This window comes from Heterocephalus glaber, unplaced genomic scaffold, assembly GCF_053883595.1.
Source record: "Heterocephalus glaber isolate CG9 unplaced genomic scaffold, H.glaber_assembly_v1.0 deba00001460, whole genome shotgun sequence".
NCBI classification, from domain to species: Eukaryota; Metazoa; Chordata; class Mammalia; order Rodentia; family Bathyergidae; genus Heterocephalus; species Heterocephalus glaber.
Window position 1 is genome coordinate 1674472 of NW_028258307.1, and position 23600 is coordinate 1698071.

Consider the following 23600-nt stretch of genomic DNA (forward strand, 5'->3'; position numbering starts at 1 on the left):
GGCAAGTAGGTCAGTGGGGGTGATGGTGAACTTGAAAGGCAATATTAAGATGTCAACCCCTTCCTCTCTCTGTTTCTCATCTGCCATGAGATGAGCAATTTCCTCTGCCATGTGCTTCCGCCATGATGTGCTGCCTTATCACAGGCCTGAAGCAATCAGCCAACTGACCCTGGAGTGAACCCTCAGAAACCATGAGCCAAAGTAAACTTTTTCTCTTTTTAAGTTGGTTTTCTTAGGTATTTTTTCACAGTGATGCAAAGCTAAACAGGGCACATTCTCAAGAGCTGAGCTGCCATCACCATTTTCTGACCATTCTTTTTTTCTGTCTGTTTCTTGGGTGAGATCATCACCCTTGGCTTATCTTCCAGTTCACACCTTCTTTCTTCTGCCAACTCAGCCCTTCTGGGGAAGTTTTTTTTTTCTCTTAGATTCTTTTATTGGTACATTTTAGGTATACAATACATTTCCATTTATCACTGGGTACTTGTACCTGTACATGATGCATCTTGGTTCTTCTTTTTTCCCCATTTCCTGTCCTCCCTTCACCCACTCCACCCTTCTGGGGAAGTTTTTTATTTATGATGGCACATTTGAATTTTTACATAGTTCTATCTAGTTTCCGAATGTCTATTTATTTGTTTTGTTTTATAATTTCTATCTTCTTATTGTTATTCTTTCTTTAGTGAGATACTGTTTTCATATTTTCTTTTAGGTCTCAAATATGGTTTCCTTAAGTTTTCAGTATATTTATAATAGCCAGTTTGAAGTCTTTGTCTGCTAAGTTGTCCTTTTTTATTTCCTTGCCTCATACTTTTTTTCTTGAAAGTTGGACATTTAAAAAAATGTAATGTAGCAACTCTAAAATCTGATTATGTTCCCTTACAGCGAGTTATAACTGTGATTTCTTATTGCTGTTCACTTGTTAAGTGACTTTCTTGGGCTAATTTGGTAAGGGTTGTCTCCTTTTCTAGGCAAAGCCACTGAAGGCCCTGTTTCATCAGCTATTGATGAGGCAGAGTTCCTTAAATGCCTTGAAGCTATAAGTGTTCTGCCTGTTGCTAAGCTGCTCTGTGTAATTGGAACACACATATCTTCAGTGCTACAATGGTTTTCGACTCAGCTTTATCTTTAGCTCTTTGCTTGCCTAAGGCCAGCGAAATGGGCCATAAGATGGAGAAGGTGGTCGCCCTCTGCTTTCTGAGGGCTCAATGAAATTAACTGACAGTAAGCAGATCTGTAGGAGAAGGTATATGGATTTATTCAGCACGCTCATGGGAGCCATGCCAAACATGAAACTCAAAGAGGAGGTAAGAGGAGTGAAGTTTCAATGCCCTCTTCATAGGGGAGAGGATAAGGGGTCTGCCAGGGAATTTTAGATGGATAGTGAATGACTATGGGGAAAAACAAATGAATCCAAAGAGCAGACAGGGCCTGGGACAAAGTTCCTCTCAGCTCTTGAGGTAGTGACAGGCCCCAGGGAGGAGGGGGTGGGAATTCCCTGTGAGCAGAGTTGTCTTATTCCACAGATGAAGCCCGCCAGCTCATCTCTTAGTCTGCCCTACAGAAGAACAGATGAAAGTCTGTCTGGCTGAAACATTCATCTCTTCTCTCATGGTCCATTTTTCTTTGATGAGGTTCCTAGGAAAGAAGCTTAAGAGATTTGTGTTTCTTTCAGAGGAAGTTTCCTTAGTGAGATAAGGAAAGTTCAGAGAGAACCCCATCTCTGTGGCTGGGGGTGATGGCAACAGAAGGTTACAAAGTCCTTGGTCCTGAAGCCACATCTGTGCCTCTCAGTTCCTTTCACTCCAAAGCACTCAGCATGCCAAAGCACCTTACTTTGGAGGATCATTTTGGGAGCTCAGATATATATATCTATATAGATACATAGATATATATATCTCCATTTGCTTGTCCACTTCCCAGCTGAAGGACATTTGGTTTTCTCTAGTTTAGGGTTATTATGAATAAAGCTACCATGAACACTTGGGACTAGGTTTATGAGTGAACACAAGTCCTGTTTCTCTTAGGTCAAAATCCAGGAATGGGACCATTGTATCACATGAGGTAAATGTGTATTGAGCTTGACACCAAGTTTTCAAGTGGTTTTCCAAACTGGTTACACCATTTGCATTTGCCCCTGCAATGCATGAGCGTCCCCATGGTTCTGCATTATTGCCAGGACCAGAGACACTCATTGTCTTGGATTTTGTTATTCTGACCAAGGACAGTGTTATCTCAGGATGGTTTTAATTGGTCTTTTCCTAATGGTGAATAATGATTTGTGCACCTTTTGATGTTCTTAGATTTGCTTTCTATATATCTTCTTTGGTGAAGTATCTGTTCAAATCTTTTGTCCATTTTTAATTAGTTGATTTGTTTTTATTGTTGAATTTTTGAGTTTTCTATATATTCAAAAGTTATGTTTTGATTTCAAATGTATAACACAAGCCCAAGACCCTAGTAGGTTCCTATCAGGCTTTTATTGGCTCTATCCCTATAAAATGATGTGTTATGTATAATATCTATATTCTCCTACATACACACACACTTCTTAAGCCAACACACTTTCTCAGTTTAGTTCAGCCAACATTTACTGTGTCCCCTTCAGTCATTCTACAAAGGAACAGGGAACTAACGTTGATTATACATAGTTCCAGCAATTGAGGAACTGCTAGTTTTAAGAAATGTGGTTTAAATTTGGGTTCAATTAAGAAATACACAGAATGACTACATGTAATGCATCAGCTTTTTGAGTAGAAAATGATTATTTGTTTAGATAAATGAGTGAGACATTTTCATTCTGACTTTCTAAAGGCCATTAATTGTTCTCAGTAAATTCCTTGCTAGGAATAAAAAAATTCCTCAATACAGCCCTTGTTTAGAGTATCATATATTCTGAAAGGATGCAGTTTGCACTGACGATTTCTGCTGCAGTCTGAGGTGGCTGCTCTGTATTCTGAGCCTATGAAAGCCAAGTCCGAAGACAGCAAAGCCGCTCAGTGTGCTGTCCCTTGTGGGGCAGCGTTCATGGACAGCCCTGGACAGCGTTCTGTTTAACTGCAGCCTGGTGTTCCATTTGCAGAAGGCTGATGCCAGCTTTCCCAACACTGAGAAAATTACCTCTCCACAGTAACTTAAAGAACCATCTCCATTTCTTAAAATACTCTTATGCCGAGTTAAAAAGTATGAAACTTTGCACCTTTGTTATTTTTGTATTCACTGATTAAGACAGTCAGTTGTGCTCACTTCATATTAAGAAATTCAAACCTCTCCCGAGACACCCTCTGCCCCGGGTGGGTTACATCTGCCAGCCAGAAACAGGCCGGCCAGCCTGCAAGCAGAGACTCCCTTGGGCTGTAACATGGAGAGCCTCCTGCTATACTGGCTAGGCCTGAGGATTACAGGATTGGGTTTTTATTATTATCCAAGGAAACTAAAAATAGGAGAATAAAATGAAAGAGATGCTGTGGAGAAAAGTGCCTTTAAAATAGCGATCGTCATGATTTAGCCTACAGCCTCACATGGCTGAGAACCTAGGAGGAGGCTAAAAAGGAAGGGAACGCTACTTCTGTACTTTCCTCTGCAGCTTAACCATGGCCTGATGGGAGGACCCCAGCAAGGCCCACCCAAGGCCCCCTCCCTGCGTCCCTGAGACTCTGTCAGAGGCTGAGCGCCGCGGGTGGTCAGCCTGCACACGCTTTCTAGTTTAGACCAGAACACACCAACTTCCGCACAGCCATCACTGGAGCCCTCTCCCCTCTTCCCGTCTCCTAACTGCCTATATCATTATTGTCGTCGTCGTCGTCGTCATCATCAAGGAAAACCTGAGTGGGGATAGGACAGAGGTGTCTCCAGGCAGGACTGTTTAAGCTTCGCAGCAAAGGAACACTGTTGGGACATTTTGGTTTGTTTTTGGAAAGGAGGAAGGGTGGGGGGTGAGAAAGAGGAGAGAGAGGGAGGAAAGAAAGTGGGAAGAGGGATCCAAAACAGGCCATGAGTGTTCTTTGCCAGAGCCTAATGTTCATTTTCGAGGTTCGAAACCAGTGGAAGAACTGGATCTCCCCCCAGAGAAGAGAACAGGAACAGAGGCTTATTATCCAGTTAAAATTTGCATAGAATTGGCACGCTTTCCAGTTAAGACAATAAAAATCCATGTTAACTGCACTTGCGACAATGGCACGATGTACTTAAAGCAGCACTTGTCTCTGAGCATCAGAAGCTCCGAGTAGTGTCCCCAGGAGTTCTCCGGCCGCTCATGTTTGTGTAGAGCCTGAGAGGGTGGGGCCTGAGCTCAGCCAAACCGTGTGACCTTGAGCATCTGACTGAGGCTGGCCTTGTCTTGCAGAGTGGGGAGAAGACACCATCTTCCCAGCACTGTTCTCAGGCAGTGATGGAATTTCATGCTTGAAATATATATCCCATGGATTGCACTGCAGCAGGCCTGCCCAAGCTGTGCTATTTTTTGTGATGCTGCCGTCTTTGCAGTTATGCAATGTCACAGCACGGGAACTGAGGTGGTAGAGATTAAGTCCAGAGCAGTGGGAAGAGCATAACCCTGACAACCGGAAGCCGTGCCTGCCCTTTCCTGTTGTCACCAGCACACCCAGATGAATGGCTTGGTTTTTCACATGGCATCCAGATCCCCAGTACTTTAAAGACACAGCCTGTTGGCCAGACTTCCTTCGCTAGCATGTTAGTGCACCTGGCCAAATGCTGCACCCACACATGCGTTCTGAATGTCACAAAACTCACAGCAGGGGGAAGAAGCGAGACGCAGGCCTTGAAGGACCAGCCTTCCCATGACTTACTCCGTTCAGGAACACCTCCATCGACATCTACTCAAACCCCAGTGGACATCCTGTTACCGGAAGATGAAGACTCCAGCATGTCCACTGGGGACAGAGGGAGGGACTAAGAGCTGCCATTCCTTGGGCATCTGCTCTGGTGCCCCCCCCAATCTCCTGCTTCCTTTGCATACTGTCCTGTGACCCTCAGCACGGTCCTTCTGCTGGAAGCAGTTTTATCAGTCCGGGTTGGTAAGGGGGGCACGAGAAGAGGGAAGGCAGGGTCGCACACCAGGCAGTCTGACTTGGGAGCTCATGTTTTCTACCACTCACTATGCTCAACTTTTTATTTTATTTTATTTTTTTAGTGGCATTGGGGATGGAATCCAGGCTCTGGAGCATGCTAGGTGGTGCTCTGCCACTGAACTATCTATATCCCTAGCCCTTTTTGTTTCTTATTTTGAGGCAGGGTCTTGCCAGGCTGTTCCATGGTATCTGAAGAGAATTGCTTCCACAATCCCTCAAAGATACCAAAATCTAAGGATGCCTGAGCCCCTTATATGAAATGGTGTAGGATTTGCATATAACCCACACATACCCTCCCCTACACTTTAGCTCATTTCTATGTGACTTACACTACCTAGTACAAAGCGAACAGTGGTCGTACTACATTGCTTAGGGAATAATGTCCCCGAATGTCTTTACACGTCACTACAGACACAGTCTTTTAAAAATATTTTCCCTGTGCTCTTGGTTGTGTCCATGGCTGTGGAACCCGTGCATACGGAGATAACTCACATTATCTCCTCTCGATATGGATGGTGAGGTTAACGTCACGTAAACATCTGGAGGTTTCAGTACCTATTCCTGTTTAAATATCACTATGGAGATGTAAAATAAGAGCATTCTAGTTGCCCATCCCGACAACCTTGATTTCTGTGATCACCTCCCAGAGACGTGGCCCTCTCTTCCGGGCTTGTGTCTCCGGCTGGTGAACCAGGTCTCTGCGGAGGTCCTGATCTTGTGATTACCCTTGAGACAAAATTAGAATTTGGTGTGGACGTCTGTCAGCTTTTCAATTTTTGTTTTTATTGATGGTCTCAGAAGTTCCTATCAATTGTTTCTTCTCTGCAGTCATATTATTGGACTCAAAGGATCAGTGCATTGCCAGCCTAGCATAAAGGTCCAACTGATGCCCGGCAGGATTCTCTGAGTTGAACCCTGGCCAGGCTTCAAAGTGCAAGGACCACAGGATGTGGGATAGGATTAAAATAAAAAGATAATGAGTGGGTGGCCATTTTTATAAAAGTACAAGCGCCACTATTCTGCAGGCATTGTTGTTCGGGCCAGTGGTCACGCTGCACCCTGTCATCCCCAGTGCCCCCGGTGCCTGGCCCACTTCTGTCCTGGCCACTCACTGCCTGTCTCTAGATCCATCAGCTGCAGCACGCCCTAACCTGGAGCTATGATCTGCCTTTCCCAAAGCAGTGTGTCTTCCCTGTCCCGCTGGGACACAGCTGTTCGTCACACTGCTGTCCTCACCTCCCCCAGCTGACTGAGTTTGGGCAAATCTGGACAACTCATCCTAAACGGTTCTTGGATCCACCCCAACCCCACTGATGCTTCCACGGTTCAGGCATCGCCAACCTCGGTGAGGACTGCACCAGGCCAGCTGATGACAGGCTGTGAAGGCACAGTGTTCTCCACCAGCCTCTGCACCATAGAATATGCCACCCTTGTTGGACGCAAAGAAAATGTCACCTCCAACAACCAGGACGTGAGGCCATGCCCAGCCTGGGCCTCCTGGCAGCCTCTGGAGCTTGTGTGTTTCCAGCAGTGCTCAGGGCAGGGAAGTCTGTCCAAACTGCAGAGTTTGCAGAGACAAGGAAAAACCCTGCACCCTTCAGAGATATCAAAAGAACAAACTCAGAGCAGGGGGATGTGACTTATTGGTGAGGGTGGATGTTTGAGGGTGGGTGGCCTGCCTCAAAATAGGAAGGTAAGGAGGGGAAAAAGTCAGGAAGGATTAGTAGCCGACAGAGGGAAATACACGCAGCCTTCTCTGGGCTGTGCCACCCCATCCTCGGATAATGTCAAGCCTGACTGCTTCCGGGCAACCCTCACAGCCCTCTCCTCTTCCTGCACCCTAACTACCACTTGCCAGCATGAACGTGGCCAAGTCACGGGACCATTTGAGCTCGCTCACCCCTGACATGAAAATGGCAATATTACTTTGTAGAGATATTAGTGTGAAGCTCACAGAACACTCCCCGAGAGGCCATTATTCTCATTCTCTAGGTGAATAACATGCTCAGAAAGGTTTGGTTACTAGGCCAAAGTCATGCGGCTAACAGGTCACCATGACTACCGGGGACCCTTCTTGGCGACATGGCAGCCCTTCTCTTGGCACCTCTGGAGGGGAGCACACACACCCTCTTGCCTGTCCCAATCTGGCATAGGCAGATGAGTCTTGCTTCTAGTTCTGCCCTGGCCCACAGGCACTGGGCTGTGTGTCTATCTACCTCACAACTGGATCTACCAAAAGTCATTCACACTTCTCCCTGTGTCAGGAGAGCAGGGCCACAGCTCCTACTTCCTATTGTCTTCTTCTACCCTTTTGAGATCAACAAAAGTGCGCTCTCTCCAGAGGGCCTTCCCGTGGGTCATCTCAGTGAATAGCTCCTCTCTCTCTCCTCTGTGCTGTGTGTGTATGTGTGTGTGTGCGCGCGCGCATGTGCTCACGTGTGCTCATGTGCATTTTCCCTCAGAGCTCACCTCCAAACCTCACCGCTCCAGTCCCCAACCCATCAGCAACTCCAGTACTCTGTCCTGCTCTAAATGGTCTGGATTTGGGCTCCCAAGGTTCCCAGGTTCCGGAGGAAGGACAGAGACAGTCCTCCAAGTGTCAGGTTGTAAAGAAGGAAAACATGGGGCTTGGGGCACACAATTTCATTCTCGCCCTCTTTAAGAATCTGGCACCAGAAGCTCTTCTCCTTCCTGCCAGGGATGGAGCAGCAGAGACTTGGCGACAGCCTCAGCCAGATGTCACCCGCATCTGGCTGCCTTGGCTGGTGAGTTGTTTGGAATGAGCAGCCCAAACATGGTGCAGGTGAGGTGCCCAGGAAGCCATGGGGCCGCAGAGCCAAGGCCCTCAGCTTCTTGCATTGCCCTATCCCTGGGATCGGTCAGCTATCAGACCTCTCTGCTTGGGTGTAGGTGGCAGAGAGCAGCGGGCACTGGGCAGGGAAGCCCTGCCTCTCCTCCTGGCTCTCCTGGGCTGCACTGGGACCCTGTTCCCTCAAGTGCCAAGCACAGACATGTCCTGCATTTTACAGAGACCAGGCCCCCAGTGTTTCAGATCTGGTCAACAGAGGAGCTGCTTCCGGAGTCTTGCCCTCACTCTTCCCACACGGTTGCTTTGCCATTTTCTCTTCCTGACAGGGAATCCTGAGTGCACGTCCCTCAGCCTGTGACTGACAGCCATGACAATCAGCTGGAACCTGTGGCCAGGGAGGCAGAAGTGTGCTGTCCCTGCACCCTCCCCGAGAGGAGGCTACGAAACGTGTCCTGTCGAGTGCCCCCACAGCACGGGCCCCTGATGCACAGTTGGCATTGCTGAGAGCTGGGCAGCATGCCCTGCGCTGTCCCGGTGGGCACGTGCTCTCCCTCACCTGCGATCTGCCATCAGCAGCTGTTTCTGACAGGTGCCTGGCTCCATGGCAGATGGTGACCCAGGTGCGCCCACTGGCATGTTGTGGCACAGTGCCACCTCCCGCACCCTTGCTGATGTGTGTGCAGTGCCCAGCCCAGCCTCGGCTCTGTCTGCAGCGCCTGCCTTGGGGTACAGGTGGAAGGAGGCCCCCTCAGCCTGGGACCCTGGTGTTTGCCCACCAGCCCGCAAATCCAGCACGTCTTCCCATCATAAAGCAGCCTCCTCGCTGGCGTGTTTGATGGGGGTGTGGTTGTGCTCTCCATGGATGGCCTTGGCCCCGGCCCAGGCAAAGCCCGTGATAGCCCAGCTGTCTCTCCATGCAGATGCAGGGCTGGTCCGCCCTTTGCTCTCTCCAACTGTTTCCCGAGTGTGGTCCTGCACACATGGGACAGAAGACTCCGGAAGCAGCTCCTCTTACGTCCCAGGCATGTTCTACTTTACTTCCTCTCCAATAGTCCTCTGTCATCCTCAGGCTTGCAGGGGTAAGGGGACTCACGGAGGACACAGGACTGGTGCTGCTCAGCCAGGCCTCGAGTGTGGCGCTGTGCCTCAGCCTCCAGGCTTGGCACCAGTGGGTGCCGCTGCTACTGCTTCCCACCTGTGTCCCCGGCTGGTCCCAATGCCCTCGGGGCACACAGGGGCACTGGGCACATGCTGTTGGCCACCAGCCCATGGGGCACACGTGGTGACTTCTTCTGGAATGTTCTTCTAGAGCTATCTAGGGGCTGGCCTCCCTCTTGAGGGTAAAAGTCCAGCCTGAAGCCCACATCTCCTCAGAGGTCCACCCTGCCAGGCCATCCTATCCCTGGACAGCCTCAGTCTTCCTTGGAGCCAGATCACTTGAGCATCCTTGGGTCTGTCCACTGGCTGGGAGGCTCTGCAGGAGCAGGGACCCACTGTCCCACTTCCGGTCCATGTGGCTCAGACCTGCTGAGCCTCTTCTCACACAGCCGTTGGGGCTTGCTCCTGCAGGCTAGGGTGGCGTCAGGGGGTGCCACACATGGAGGAACCTGGCTTCTGGAATCTTCCATCTGTCTTCACTCTCTCCTGGCCGCTGTTCCTTTTGTCTCAGGTGCCAATGTTCCACAAGCTTCGCTGGTGCCTTCCGAGTGCCTTTCCCAAGCCAGCCCTGGACATTTTAGTCTGTGGCTTCTCCTTCATGGGGGCTGATGAATAAGAAGCACAGGCTTTCTGTGCCTGAGAGCCTCAGGCCAGGACCACAGCAGCAGCCATTCATGAGCTCAGGGGCACGAACTTGGTGATCTATATTCCAGGTGCTCAGCCACTGTCTGTTCCTCTGGTTTTCAAAGTTTTCACACTGCTGTACTTGGAAGGAATGTGTTTGGGCCATGAGTTCAAGTGTTCTCATTGCTCCTCAGAAATAAACTCTAAACAACATGAGAAACCAGGCTCTACACCAACATCAGAGCCTCCAATTCTGGGAGGGGCAAATACAATTTTGTGCTTAAACCTCAAGTCTGGAAAATTCTCTACTGCTGCCACATTGCAAAACCAAGTCACTACAAATACCACCCAAAACATCAATCTATTATCCTTTTGAGAACTGCTTGGGGATCTACAAATGAGCCTTTTGCGCAGAGGGCGTTTCCAGCCTGATCATGACCATGTCTATGGGGACAAGGCTCCATTGCTGACACCCCTTCACTGCCCCTCCCTCCACCTCTCCCCTAGGCTGGCAGCCATCTTTGGAAAGGAGGGCTATGGGCCTCTTGGTTTCCAGAGTGAGTAGTGGGAGCCACACGACGTGTGGACGGCAGCCCTCAGCCAAGGCTGAGCTCAGGATGCACTCCAGATGGGACAGCCACGGACTCTGAGCAAAGGGTCTCCAAAGTTCAAGGTCTGCTTGCCTTCCTCTGTTTTATTTTTTTATTATGGTAAAATATACAGCACACGACACTGACCATTTTAAGCATTTTAAGTGACTAATTCAGCAGGTTAAGTACATTCCCAATGTTGCACAACCACGACCATTGTCCATTTCTGGAACCTTCTCATCATCCCAATCAGAAAGCCTGGACTCATTAAATAACTCCCCTTTCCAAAGCCCCTGAGAACCTCTACTCTAGCTACTTTCTGGGTGCGTCATATAAGTGGACTATACAGTATTCGTCCTTTTGTGTCTGGCTTATTTTATTTAGTGTCATGTCTTCAAGACTCATTCTTGTTACAGCATATATTAGAATTTCACTCCTGTCTCAGGCTGAGCAATACTCCATTGTATGTACAAACCACATTTTGTTTATCTTTCATTGTTGATTATAGGGAAAGGGTAATGGGAGTTGCCAGAGACCCCTGCAGTGGTCCCAGCCTCCTACAAGCCAGTACAATGTCTGTGAGATAGGAAAGTGGGAATTAAAAGAAACACAGAGACAGAGACTTGAGAGAAACTGAGTCTTGAGCTGATCTCAGCTTCTCTGGGCAGCAAACACAAAGGACTCCCAGGATGTCCAGTGTTTATTCATTACAAGTGCGGGAATAGGGGAAGCTGGGTGGGCCTGGGACACCTGCGGATAACAAGTACCAAGCAGGCTGGACTGCAGAATGAGGGCACACGCATATCTTTGCTGAAGAGAAAGCACGGTTAATTCAGGGGAGAATTTAGCTGGCATCAACTGATCCTGACTGGGAGTGAACTCAGCCAAGCTCTGCTACTTCCAATGTAACACAGCTGGATTAGGAGGGGCAAGAAGCTTGTTCTACTATTGCCTGCTAATACTGGACAAAGGTGTCTGCTACAGTTGATGGACATTTGGGTTGCTTCCATCTATTGTGAATAACGCTACTAGGAATACTGGTGTACAAGTATCTGTTTGAATCCCTACTTTCAATTCTTTTCAGTAAATACTTAGAACTGGAATTGCTGTATGACATAGTAATTCCATATTTAACATTCTGAGGAAATGCCCAAATGTTTTCTACAATGGTGGTACCATTTTACTTTCCCACCAGCAATACATAAGAGTTCCAATTTCGCTGAAGCCTCCTTAACACTTGTTATTCTCTGTTCTATTTTTCAATAATATCTATTCTAACAGGTACAGAAATATTTCACTGTGATTTTGATCCCCATTTTTCCAAATGACTAATGATTTTGAGCATCCTTTTATGTACTTGTTGGGCTTTTATGTGTCTTCTTTGTTAAATAAATATTCAAGTTCTTTGCTTTTTTATCTTATTTTTTTAGGGCTATGGATATAGAAGCCAGGGCCTTAAGCATGAGAGGTAAGCACTCTTCCATGAGCTACACCCCCAGCCCCTGTCCATTTTTGAAGGAGTTGTTTGTATTTTTGTTGTTGAGGTGTAAAATTCTTTATATATCTTGGATATAAATTCCTCCATGACATATGATTTGTGAGTTGTCTTTTCACTTTCTTGATAGTCCTATGATGCACAAAAGTTTTAAATTTTGATGAAATCCAGTTTATTTTTCTCTCATTGCTTGTGTTTTTGGTATCATATTCAAGAAACCATTGCCAAATCCAGTGTGGATTTGCATTAAATCCATTGCAAATCCAATGAAGATTTTCCTCTATATTTTCTCTTAGAGGGTTATCATTTTAGCTCTGAAGTTTAGGTCTTTGATTCGTTTTGAGTTCACTGTTGTATATAGTAGAAGGGAAGGGCTCAGCTTAATTCTTTCCCATTTCCATACACTCGAGAGTCTGGATAACCAGTTAGCTGCATGCCATTTCCTGAAAATACTGTCCTTTCCTATTGAATGGTCTTGGCACCCTTGTCAAAAATCAGTCAAGCATACGAGTGAGGGCCCTGGTTTCTTTTTAATTCTGCCTCTTACCCTTCTCTTCCGGCTACTACCTCAGTGATGTGACTCCCAGGGGAGGCTGACAGCCACCTAGCCTGCTCATCTCTCAATGAGGTTGTCACTGCCTCCAGGTGAGGTGCACTCCCCCCAAAGCAGGTGTACCATTCAGAGCCAGCAGAGCTCAGTGTATTTCTGTCTCCTCACACACCTGTTCCCACTCTGTTTGTTCTTCTTCTCATCATCAGCCATACAAGGGGGAAAACGTGATGTTCTCCTCTCCAGCCCTCAGTCACACAGCACACACACAGCGCGCGCGCACACACACACACTCACACACAAGTGCACATGCACACAGTCTGCCCCTGTCACAGGGCATGGAGTCTTCCTGACCTAGTTTATTGCTTATCCCCTCCCCCTCTACTAGGGGGCGCTCCCATCATTTCTCACCCTTCACCCGTCTTTCCTCTCCCTGGCCCACCCCCACCCAATGCCGCTCAGCCCCCATAATCCCTCCCGAGGGATGCTATCCTGTGCAGATCTCTGCTGCTTAGAGATCTCCAGAGTGTCCATCTCTAGAGGAAACCACCCCCGACCCCCACACATACAGCTTTAGAGACACTGAGGTGGCTGCTGGTCCTGATCGTTTTAATTCCCAGGCTGCTGTCATTTTCCCCTAGTCAGGTCAGTCCTCGCCCCTGGGCTCCACCTCTGCTGTGACAGTTCTGGATGGTGCCCAGGACCACGCATCCGAAGCAGAGCTGGGTGACCTTTCCCATGTACTCTGCATCCCTGATCTCTGCAGTTTTGGGTCACGACTGCCACCACTGCCTCGGGCCCACCCACCATCGCTTAGCACAGAACCCCACAGGAATTCGCCCTCTCGTCCAGTTCTTCCCCAGACAGCAGCGAGACACCTGAGGACAGGTGTCCTTTGTTCACCTCTGCTGCCTGCGCCCAGAGCCTGGCACATACCAGGTGCCGATAAATATTTGCTAAATAAAGGAATGAATGACTTCAAGCTCTGATTTGAAAGTTTTACATCCCTTGGAAAATTCCACAGTTCAGGCAGCTGCTCCTGTGCTCTGCAAATGGGCAGTTTATCAGCGGCGCTGGCAGCAGATCGCTGAGCCGAGCGCAGTCCCGGCCTCTTCCCGGAGCCCTCCCTCCCTCCCTCCCTCTCACTCTCCGGCCGCATCTGCCTCTCTCCATAGGGGCTTCTGCCAGAACCGGGCCTGGCTCCGTGCAGCCTGACCATTTCGAATGCTATTTTGAAAGCAAATTCAGAAGCAGTGGTGATATTTTTTGCTCTTAAGAATAAGACAAGTCCTTTGACATAATAAGGTTAAAAAAGAAACGAACAACCTCATCCCGTGTCTGCTTTCATCTGAGAGGAAAAGCTCCCAATCTCCCCGTTCCAGCTGGCAGACTGCTGCACTCTTCAGGCTTCGAGGAGAAGGGGAGCGGAAGGATCAGTTCTTAGCAGCCGAGGACGTATTTTTGGCTGCACAGCTGCCGGAGGAATTGCTGGCAGCCAGCAGCGTCTCCTTGGCACAACGGCCAGGGGGACCAAGGCCGCCTGGGCAGGACACCCCTCGCAGGCCTGGGCACCCTGCTTTTCTGCTGCCCTGATGGGCTTCACTGTCTCAGGGTGAGGGAACTCAGGGGTCATGCCTTCCGAGGGGACAGTGGGAGAAAAAGGGGTGCTCAGCTCCAAAATAGAGCTTTGGGGACCCTGGCTGCTGGCCTCCAGGAGAGCCCGCTGTTGAAAGGGACAGAAGACCTTCTCTGCCTCCCTCTGAGCTGACGCAGGCTAGGGAGTGGAAGGCACAAAGGCGGAATTTAGCACTATCATTCTGAAGAAAAGCATTCTCTAAACAGAGGCATCTGACCATGGGCCATGAGCACCAGAAGTCTCCCTGCTGCCAGTTGACTGACTGTTTGTCAGGAATTGTGAGAGGGGTCCCCAGGCGAGGTGAACAGAACTCTGCTCCTCGGAGCTGGAGAGGCTGTCAGAGACCAGCCAGGACTCTGTGGCCTGCAGACTACAGAGGGTGACCAGCATTTTAACAGACCCGGGAGGGCCCTTGACACAGCATCATGATCTTGTCAGCCTTCTCTGATTGAAGGCTGAGTATAATCACCAACCTTTCCTATGAGCTGCATCTGCCTTGCCTCTTCCAATCCTGGCATGACAGTGCAAGTTCAAGGCTTTCAGGACTTAATCCAAGAGGGAACAGAGGGCCTCCACCCACTTCTGCCATCCCAGGGCTGTGACGATGGGTCTCACTTCTTTTTCCCTTTGTGGTAATTTAGAACAACAAGAATAGAGAGTCCTAGAGACTAAGAGAAAACAGAATGTTCTTCAAAGAAAGCTTTTGCATTTACATTCAATCCAAATACCCAGCGATCTAAAAACATCTTCATTTTCAATGTGAAATATTTTCAAATGGAAATCTAAAGCAAGAGGACATGAAGTGCGTAGAAGACAGAATGCTTTTTCACGGGCACAGAGTCAGTTCCAACTCAGAGGTCAGTGGTGATGTGCCGGGCCCCACAATGGCTCCACCATGGACAGAGACAAGGGAGGAGGGGCCCTGCCCTCCCGGGACCTCTAGAAGCCTGGATCATGAACACCCGCAGAAAGAAAACAGCTCCGGCTCACACCGGTGCTCCCTCACATGGGCTACCTGACCTCCCTGCCACCTGCACCCCATGCCACATGCCCCTGCCCCCTTGGATCTGCAGGCCTACAGGTATGTCCTCTGTCAATCCCAGTGACATTTCCTGAGGGTCACAAAATTCCAAGGTCCATGTTTGGGCCTTTGAGGAGTACGATTCTGGGGAGAGTAGCATCTAAACACTTGCCCCCCGCTTTACCCCACAAGCATTAGAGACGGCTGTTAGAGATGTAAAGCAGGACCAGGTGACATGACTGCAGGAGAAGACCAAGGTGGAGACAAGGGACACCCGGGGGTCCCAGAGCCCCGTGGAGTTGCTGACACGGAAGCACAGATGTGACTGCTCAGCTGGTCAGAACCGTCTCTGAAGTCTGGAGGGGACAGTGACCCTTATGCAGGCAGTCAGCTTGTGCCTGGCTTGCAGTGAAGACTCAGATGTCCACTTTTACTGACCCAAGTGATGGCAGTGGCACCCAGAGGTGAGGCTTTGGAGCACGGAATGGCTTTGGCCAGGAGCCCCAGGAAGGCTCTGCTCTCATCTCAGCTCCCTGGAAACCCTGCCAAGGGCCACCATGGCACTGCTTGGTGCTGTCACCTGGGATGAGGAGCCACGCCCCAGATCCTATACCTACTGGGTTTGGGCAACTTCATCCCCTTAACAAACTGAGGCTCTGCACGAAGGTACGGCATGATGAGAGGAAACAAAACAGAAGCCAAGGTGGAAAGAACATTTCTAAGGGCAGTGCCCTTGGGTTGAGAGACAAAGTCATTACTCCAAAAAGAATGGCAACCATCAAGAAATCAAATAATAACAAATCCTGGTGAAGATGAAGGGAGAAAGGAGCCCTTCTACATTGTTGGTGAGAATGTGAACTAGTATAATCACTATGGAAATCAGTGTGACGATTCCTCCAAAAACACAAGAAATTCTATTTGACCCAACTATTCCCCTTCCAGGTGTCTTCCCCAAAGACTTAGAGACATCATATCACAGTGATCCATGCATACCAATGTTTATAGCAGCACAATTCATACTATCTAAGTCTTGGAAGCAGCTATATGTTCATCAACAGATGAATAGATAAAGAAAATGTGGTATATACACACAACAGAGTACCACTCTGCCATAAAGAAGGAGAAACTTGAGTCATTTGTAGGAAAATGGATGCACCTTATATCCATAATGTTAAGTGAAATAAATAAGACACACAAGCTTAACAATTGTACGGTTTCTCTTCCATGAGACACCCAAAGTATAAATAAATCAAAGAGCAAAAGGAAAGATGGACAATAAGAAATAAGGAGATAGATCTTTGGCAAATGGAAAGGGGTCCAAAAGTGGAGGGAAGGGTGAGGGGAGTGGAGGGGATACAAAGAGAAATAAGTTGTGTCATGTACTGGTACCAGCTGCCCACGATGAATGCATTGTGGCGTGTCACAAACGTACTGATAAAAAGGAGAAAGACAAGGTCATTCAACAATCAAAAATGTGTCTTCCTGATAGAAAGCTCTCATCTTGCCCTCCGAGGAAACCGCCACCATCTACAGTGATTGCTAAGAGTTCCACCAGCCAGGGACCCTCAGGGGACCAGGATGCGAATTCTGCAAAAACCCGCTTCAACCCCATTTTCACTTCATTTCTCTGCTGTTCCTCCAATAGTATTTCCTTTAGCGACACAGCCTCTGGGGCTCTGGAGCTGCAAAGGCAGGAAAACGAGAACTCTGGAGCTGTTGGAACTTTGCCCCGTGAAAGGCTGCATCTTTCCCATAGCTCTTCCACCTGTGCAACGAGAAGGGGATGCAGAGGACCCAGGTGAAGGCACGGCGCATCTCAGGAGGGCCCCCGCCACGGCCTCCGCTTGTACCAAGGACTGGAAGCATCGGTGGCAACAGCAACAGCACCATCCTCTGAGGAAGCAAGCGGGGAAAGTCACCAAGGCAGAGCAGCAGGGATCCGAGGCCCGCCCAAGGTTGCCCCAAGTCTCCTGTGGGCCGGGGGAGGAGCTTCCAACAGAAGCCATGCCAAACGCTGGGGATGAGACAGCATGGCCTTGAACTGGACACCTCTCAAAGGGCCACAAAGGTCGACAGAAACAGGAATCTCTGTGAGGTGCCCTGTCTGATTTCTGCCTGGGCAGTGTGCTTAGTAGCACCAGTTGACATGTTTTATTGAAGATGTTTTTCTCTGAAACCGGAGGGAGACTTCAGTGTGGTCCAGGGCGTGGGGCAGAAAGAAGCTGGCAAGCACTGGGAGGAGACAGTGTGTTTTTCCTGAGCTCAGGAAAGGTCTCCAGTTGTCCTGTGCTGAAAGGTTGTTCCGAAACCAGGGTGGGCCCAGGCTCACCCTTCCAAAGCCCCGCCTGTGAACGCATGTTGCTCGTGAGGGACATCTGGATATAAACCACAATGGGAGTGGTGGCAGAAACCCTCCTCACGCTAGGCGGAGATGACTCCTTCACGGTGCTGCCTTACGAAGTGGACTTACAAAGTGGCCTCGGGCTGCCCGGACCTCTGCAGGCGGCCTGCTCTGCTCCACTCACCTGGCCTCGGACAGGCTGCTTCTCCTAAAATGTGCTCCTGGCTGTTATAGCCTGCTCAGAAATAGAAGTATCTGTTTCCTCTGCTTTTTTACCTCAGCCAAAGTTTCTAAGATGTGCTAATCAAATGAGTAATTTTTTTCACTATTAATACAATGTTAATCCCCTTTATTGGACTGTGTAAAGAAGATATGGGATGGTGTTATGGTTTATATCTAAATGTTCCCCCAAAGCCTCATATGTCCATAGGCGAGGCTTGTGGGAGGTGGATTAGTCCACTGGCCGGTTTATAGCTGAATGTGTTGTCACAGGCGGGGCCTGGTCAGAAGCAATGTTCAGTGGAGGCATGGCCAGGAAGGGCTTAATCTCCCTCCCTACATCCTCCCTTCGCTCTCTGCTTCCTGTCCATCATGCCATGAGCAGCTCTCCTCTGCCAGGAGCTATGGACTAAACACATGAGCCAAAATACGTCTCTCCTTCTGTAATTGTGAGTGTCAGGTATTGTATCCCAGCAGCGAAAGAGTGACTAAGACAGACAGAAAGGGCAGGTGGCTCTATTTATGGCGTAACACTCCCCATGTCGATGAAGGGTCTTTACTTGGGGACAGCTTCTTTGACTATATAAAGTATTATCTTTGGGGACCACAGGGTCCTGGATGCCCAAAGTTCAGATGTCCAGTGTTTACCTTGGTTTCTCTACCCCCCCAAAAATTAAAAAAATCGAACAGTCTCAGTTTTGGAGAGATCAATGAGAAAAACTCATCATAACCAAGAAGACAAAGAAACTGATAAAACATTTATGTGTTATTATAAATATACAAGACACTCTATCATCTTGCTAATAGCTGCTGCCAGCTCCCTGGAAACCCAGTGCTAACACCGGCTGTGTTATCTTAGGGTCCCTCCCATCTGCTGCCTGCTTCGCCACAGAGGGAGGAAAGTTCATGCTATACCAGGCTGGCCGCATGGCCATCTGCCCGTGTACTGCCTGCAAACTGCATAACCACACACATGGCATCTTCACGCCAGCCCTACTCACTCGCACGTGTGCACACAGACTGTGTGGCTATGCACACGAGCTGCAGAGTGGCTCGTCACAGAACTGTCCTGATTTAGTTCACCGAATGCTGATCTACGAACCGAGTTGGGGTGCCTGACAACACCCACGTGCTGATGACACAACCGGCAGAACGGGTTACCTGTGTGCAGGTGCGAAGTCTGCGTGCCTCCACCTTGCCCTGCCGCACTCAGCCACGCGGCCTATTTCTGGGCCAGCCACATGACCACACTCTGTTTGCACAGCCAGGTCACTGCCCACTGACAACACAGAGGCGCTGGTCCCGACACAGCGTTCACACAGCACCCAGAAACTCAGCGTACCGCGTGGTGACCTACGCTAGGCACAGAATCCTTGCGCCAGTTCCCTTCCATCATCCCTTTCATCAGGCATCTTTTTGCCTGAAATGCAGGCCCATTTTCACTAAAAGCCAAGAAATCCCTCTCAGCTGTACACTAGGATTTGCTGTAATAACTTTGGACTTAAGGCTGGAAACTTCATTTTGGAAAAGTCAATGGAAAGATAAGGCAGTGAAAATGTGCCCAACTGACAAAGAAACCACCGAGCCGGGGCCCTGCTCAAGGAGAAGCAGAAGGTGGCCTGGTCTGCTCCCTCCCACGGAGGTAGGGGGCTGCTTTCTGGTCTCCCCAGTGCTCCCAGTGCTCAGGGATAGCTATGAGCTGTCAGGTGGTCCTGCTCTCGCCATGGCCCTCAGGACATGACTTGGCATGGCAGAACATCTTCTTAAGGTGCGACTAGGCCTTCAAGGTCACTCATCTAACCCTCCTAATATCAATGAAAGATCAATATCAATGAAAAAACCGAGGGCTGAAAGGGACAGTGAGGGCCATGTGCTAGCCTGCTGATGCCAGGATGGAGCATATTCACGGGGACCTACTTAGCCACCAGATTAATTTTTAATTACAGAGCATGCTTGGCTGCTGAGCACATTTACCCATAAGAAACAGAGCATCGTTGGCCCAGGCCAAGAGCAGGAGGAAGGAGGAGATGAGGACAGAGGCAGAGCTCAGGGCCAAGAGCAGCGGTAGGGGAGGCCCATTGCGGAGGGCCAATGGTGGCGCTAACCAGCTCAGTGGGTTCCGGGAAGCCTCCGGCCCTCCCTGGGCGACCAGATCCAGGGCTGTGAGGGAGGGAGTCAGGCCCTACCACCGCTTCGGGCCAATTCAGAAGGTACACGCATCCTTGGATGCTAAGGGCGCCCTGGGAGTTTGGCTGCTGCCATCGAGGAGAGGAGACAGTTGACCATCTATTCGGTGCCTCTCACAGCCTTCCGGCTGTCATGGGCTTCAGCCCAACAGAAGCCAGCACACAGGAGGCTCCATCCAGAGTCTCCTCCCCTTCCCAGAACGGAAGCCCAGCTGCACCGAGCTTCTCCCCTCACCCCAAGACAAGGAGCGCTTCCAAGTCTGAGTCTCAGAACCAAGCCCCAAACCCTGACTTCTGGAAATAAGAGCCAAGTTCCTGAGGAAATGTTCCAGACTGCTGCCCAGGTCGGGAGCTGCTCACTGCTGGAATAGCACCGTGGGGAAGCGTCCCTCGGCGGGTGGAATACGGCTCACAGGTCCAACTCCCTCCTCCCTGTGGGACACATGAGGCTGTGGCTGAATAAGGACATGAACTACTCCTCTGGGACTGAGGCAGGTCAGGCTGGGCCTGTGGGTGGCAGAGCTGTGAGGCACGGTGACAGAAAAGAGAATCGGTTTCTGACTCCGCCTCAGCCATGGCCCGGGTGTCTGTGTGCCACCTGGCTACTCACCCAGTGTCCTTATCTGTCGTATGTCTGGCTTTGTGTGACTCCTGACAAATCCTCTTGGACTTGCTCACGTGATATATCAGTAGTGAGATGCTCGCAGCTGTCAGCATGTGATAGAAAGCATTTTAACAGAGTTTTAATTAAAGATAGGATTCTGGGGCAATCACCAAGAATGCCACAGGTCCCTGGGATTGTCTGCTGGCCCCACATAGCACACGGGCATTTCAGGCACACTCTGGCGCCTTCCCCCACCCAGGGCCAAGCTGGAGACATTTTGCTCGTTTTCAGATGGAGGAAGCAGGACCTAAGCTGCCAAGAGTGAAGCTGGCCATGTGTGAGTTCAGGACACCTGCTGGTCACCATGACAGTGAGGAATGAGCCTCTTTCCTAACCTGGGAAAGGCGAGGTGCATTGCTCATGATTTAAGGGCTCAAGGGGAGTAGAAAAGTCATGCAAAACAAGATCATTATCTTTATCTCAATGTTCTTCCTATGGGCTTAGAATATCAGTAGGTTCAGGAAATGCTTCCCTCTGTTTTTTGCTTTTTTGAGACATTAGGACATTTGTGAATAAACAGAACTTACCTTTGAAAACACGTACTTTGTGTTGTTTTTAACATGCAATTTTATATTTTTAATTTCTTCACCTTTGAAATGAAGTTAATGTGCCTTTTGGAAGAAGGGTCAAGTTAGGTAATATGTACAAAAACAATGTGGTAGCTATGATTCACTAAAAATGGAAAGGATCGTTGTATTGTCATTGTAGCTATGCCTTGAAAAATCTCTAACAAGTCCCCCAGCTGGTCACATGACCGTGGTCAGATACATGGCGGTAGGATTTAACTTCACATCTTCACTTTGCTGTCTACCCTGTCATAGTACTTGGAGGGTGCCTTGGCTCCTGGTGGCAAGTAGGGATGGGGACAGTTGCTGAACAGGACTACCCAGAGGGTCAGATCGGGGTGGACAGTGTGGCCATCTGTCCTCCATGCCCCTGTCAACCAGGTAACCACAGGCCTCCATTTTGTTTCATTTTGGTTTGGTTTGGTTTTTTGAGTCTGGGTCTAGCTATGGAGCCCAGGCTGGCCTTAAACTCATGGCGATCCTCCTGCCTCATCCTGCCAAGTTCCAGAATTACAGGCATGCACCGCCACGCCTGTCTCAGGCCCCCATTCTGTACCAGAACACACGAAGCCACCCCACACCAGCAGAGGACCCTTCCCCTCGGGGCTGCCCCCTCCATGTCCAAAGCACGGCATGTGCCCACGACACGGTACTGCTCCCTGCTGTCACTCTTGCTCCCACCACCTGTGCACAGTCCTCCTTTCTGCTCTCCACAGCTGCTGCTGTCTGGATGCTTTCCCTGGAGAGAGGACCACTACCGTTCACCGTGACTGCAGAACCCTCCCAGTGCCAACGACCCCTCCATGGGTGGCTGTGCTGCCTCCACCTCCAGCCTCAGACTCTGGCTTCCTGCCTGCTGGAAGCTCCCACCTGCACCGTCTGACGAGGACCTCAGGGCCGCACACGCCCCCACAGAGCCGCCTTGCCTCCTCTCCCACCAGCAGGGGAAGCTTTTAAAACCGTGGCCCTGGTCTTCTCACAGCTGCCCTGGTTCTATCTCTGGCTCCTCCCTTCCCTCTACCCCACACCCTGGGCACACTCTCCACCACCGTGCCACCCACCATCAGACAAAGCCTCACTTCTTGACCAAAATCCACTCTGGAGTTGAATGTCACCCTGCAGCTGGGGGTTCAGAAGCCCTGCTGGGGAGCTCCTGAGCCGCCCTGGACATGTCTCTGCTGCCTGCTCCTCCCTCCTCCCCTCCCACCCTTCCTGCTCTGGAACTGCCCGCCATCCTGCTGCCCTGCTCTGCAGGCTGCCTTCAGAGGCTCCGTGGACCAGGCCACCTTTGGGCTTTCACGCATTGTTCTGTGAGTGGCTGTTCCGAGGGCAGGGCTGGCCTTTCGTTCTCTGCATTGCCAGCATGGCAGGGTGTTGGCAATGCTTCCAGTTGATCTTAAGGTGGCAGAGCGAGCAGGTTGGGTGGAGGGACATGCTGCCACCTCTCCCCTTCCCTAAGGGCACAGAGGAGTTGTCACACAGTTGTTCAGCCTGGCACAGTCCTGTATGCCAGGCACTTCTAATTTAAGGTACACGCTCTGGGCTCACAGCTCGCCTCCAGGTAGCAGATAAGTGTCACAGCATCCTAGCGTGTGGCGCTGGGGAGCAAGAGTGCTCCAGGGTCGCAGGTGGGAGTGAACCTGGGCTCTGCACGCTCAGCCGTGGGAGTGTGGTCGGCTGTCCCTCACTCTAAGCCCCTGGAAAAGGAGCGGGGTGGCTGTGTGAAGAAGGTCCGTCCAGCTCTTCCCAGCCCAACATCCCGCCACGCTCTGACAGACAACGGAAGTGCTGTCTCCTCAGCTTGCCCAAAGGAGCCTCTGCGGCGATGGTGACAGCGAGGAGGAGCATAGGCCCAGAGCCCGCCGCGCTCAGCAGTAGCCCGCAGCTTTACCCAGCAGCCCTGGGCTCGGCCGGCACAGGCTGGCATGGAGAGGGCAGAGGCCGACCCGGGGGCCAGGAGAAAGACTCCTACCACGCTCGCCGGCATAAATAGACGTCCCGTTCCTTTTTACTTCAAGGTGCTGGAAATGGTTCCCAAACATTCTTACAAATGTCAGACTCGCTGTCAAGCAGGAGCCACCTGGAGAAAAGTAACTGGCATGTAGCTAAATTAGGGAGCTGTAATTTGGCTGAAGTGTTCCAGAGACCTTTTAAGCCACAAGGATGGAGCCGAAATGACTTCAGTAGAGCCCAGAAGCAGCTGGTGTTAGAACTGGACACAAGCCCACTCTGTCTCTCTCTGTCTCTTGCACGCGCGCGAGCACACACACACACACCCCGAGCCTGTGTGAGCGGCACTGCCCACCGTGGCCCCTCACGCACTCCACAGGTGCTCATGCTGTGCTGCGACCCACCTCTGCCCTCCTCCTGGTCCTCCAGATGGCTGCAGAGCTGGCCGGAGCCCTCACTCACAGGCCCGGCCCTGCTCTCAACTGGCTGCAACCACGAGCTGTCACCAGGCCTCGAGGCTGCCCTGAAAAGCCACGCAGGTGAACGACATACTGTCCCTGTGCCTCTCCTCTCACCCTTCCCAAAGGCGACGTCTGGGATTCTGTGCTCACAGCCAGCACCGTGGGAAGAGAGGGGAGTTTTCTAAAGAGGAGAACAAACTTGGGAGCTGAAGACCTAAAAGGAGTGGCCTGGGCCAGTGG

At 50.3% G+C, this 23600-nt stretch overlaps 1 protein-coding gene across 8 annotated transcripts in view; it reads right to left on the reverse strand.

The window, feature by feature from the left end:
* Msra (methionine sulfoxide reductase A) overlaps nucleotides 1-23600 on the reverse strand; it is a 368989-nt gene that overhangs the window by 8864 nt on the left and 336525 nt on the right. The gene's annotated exons all lie outside the window — the stretch shown is intronic.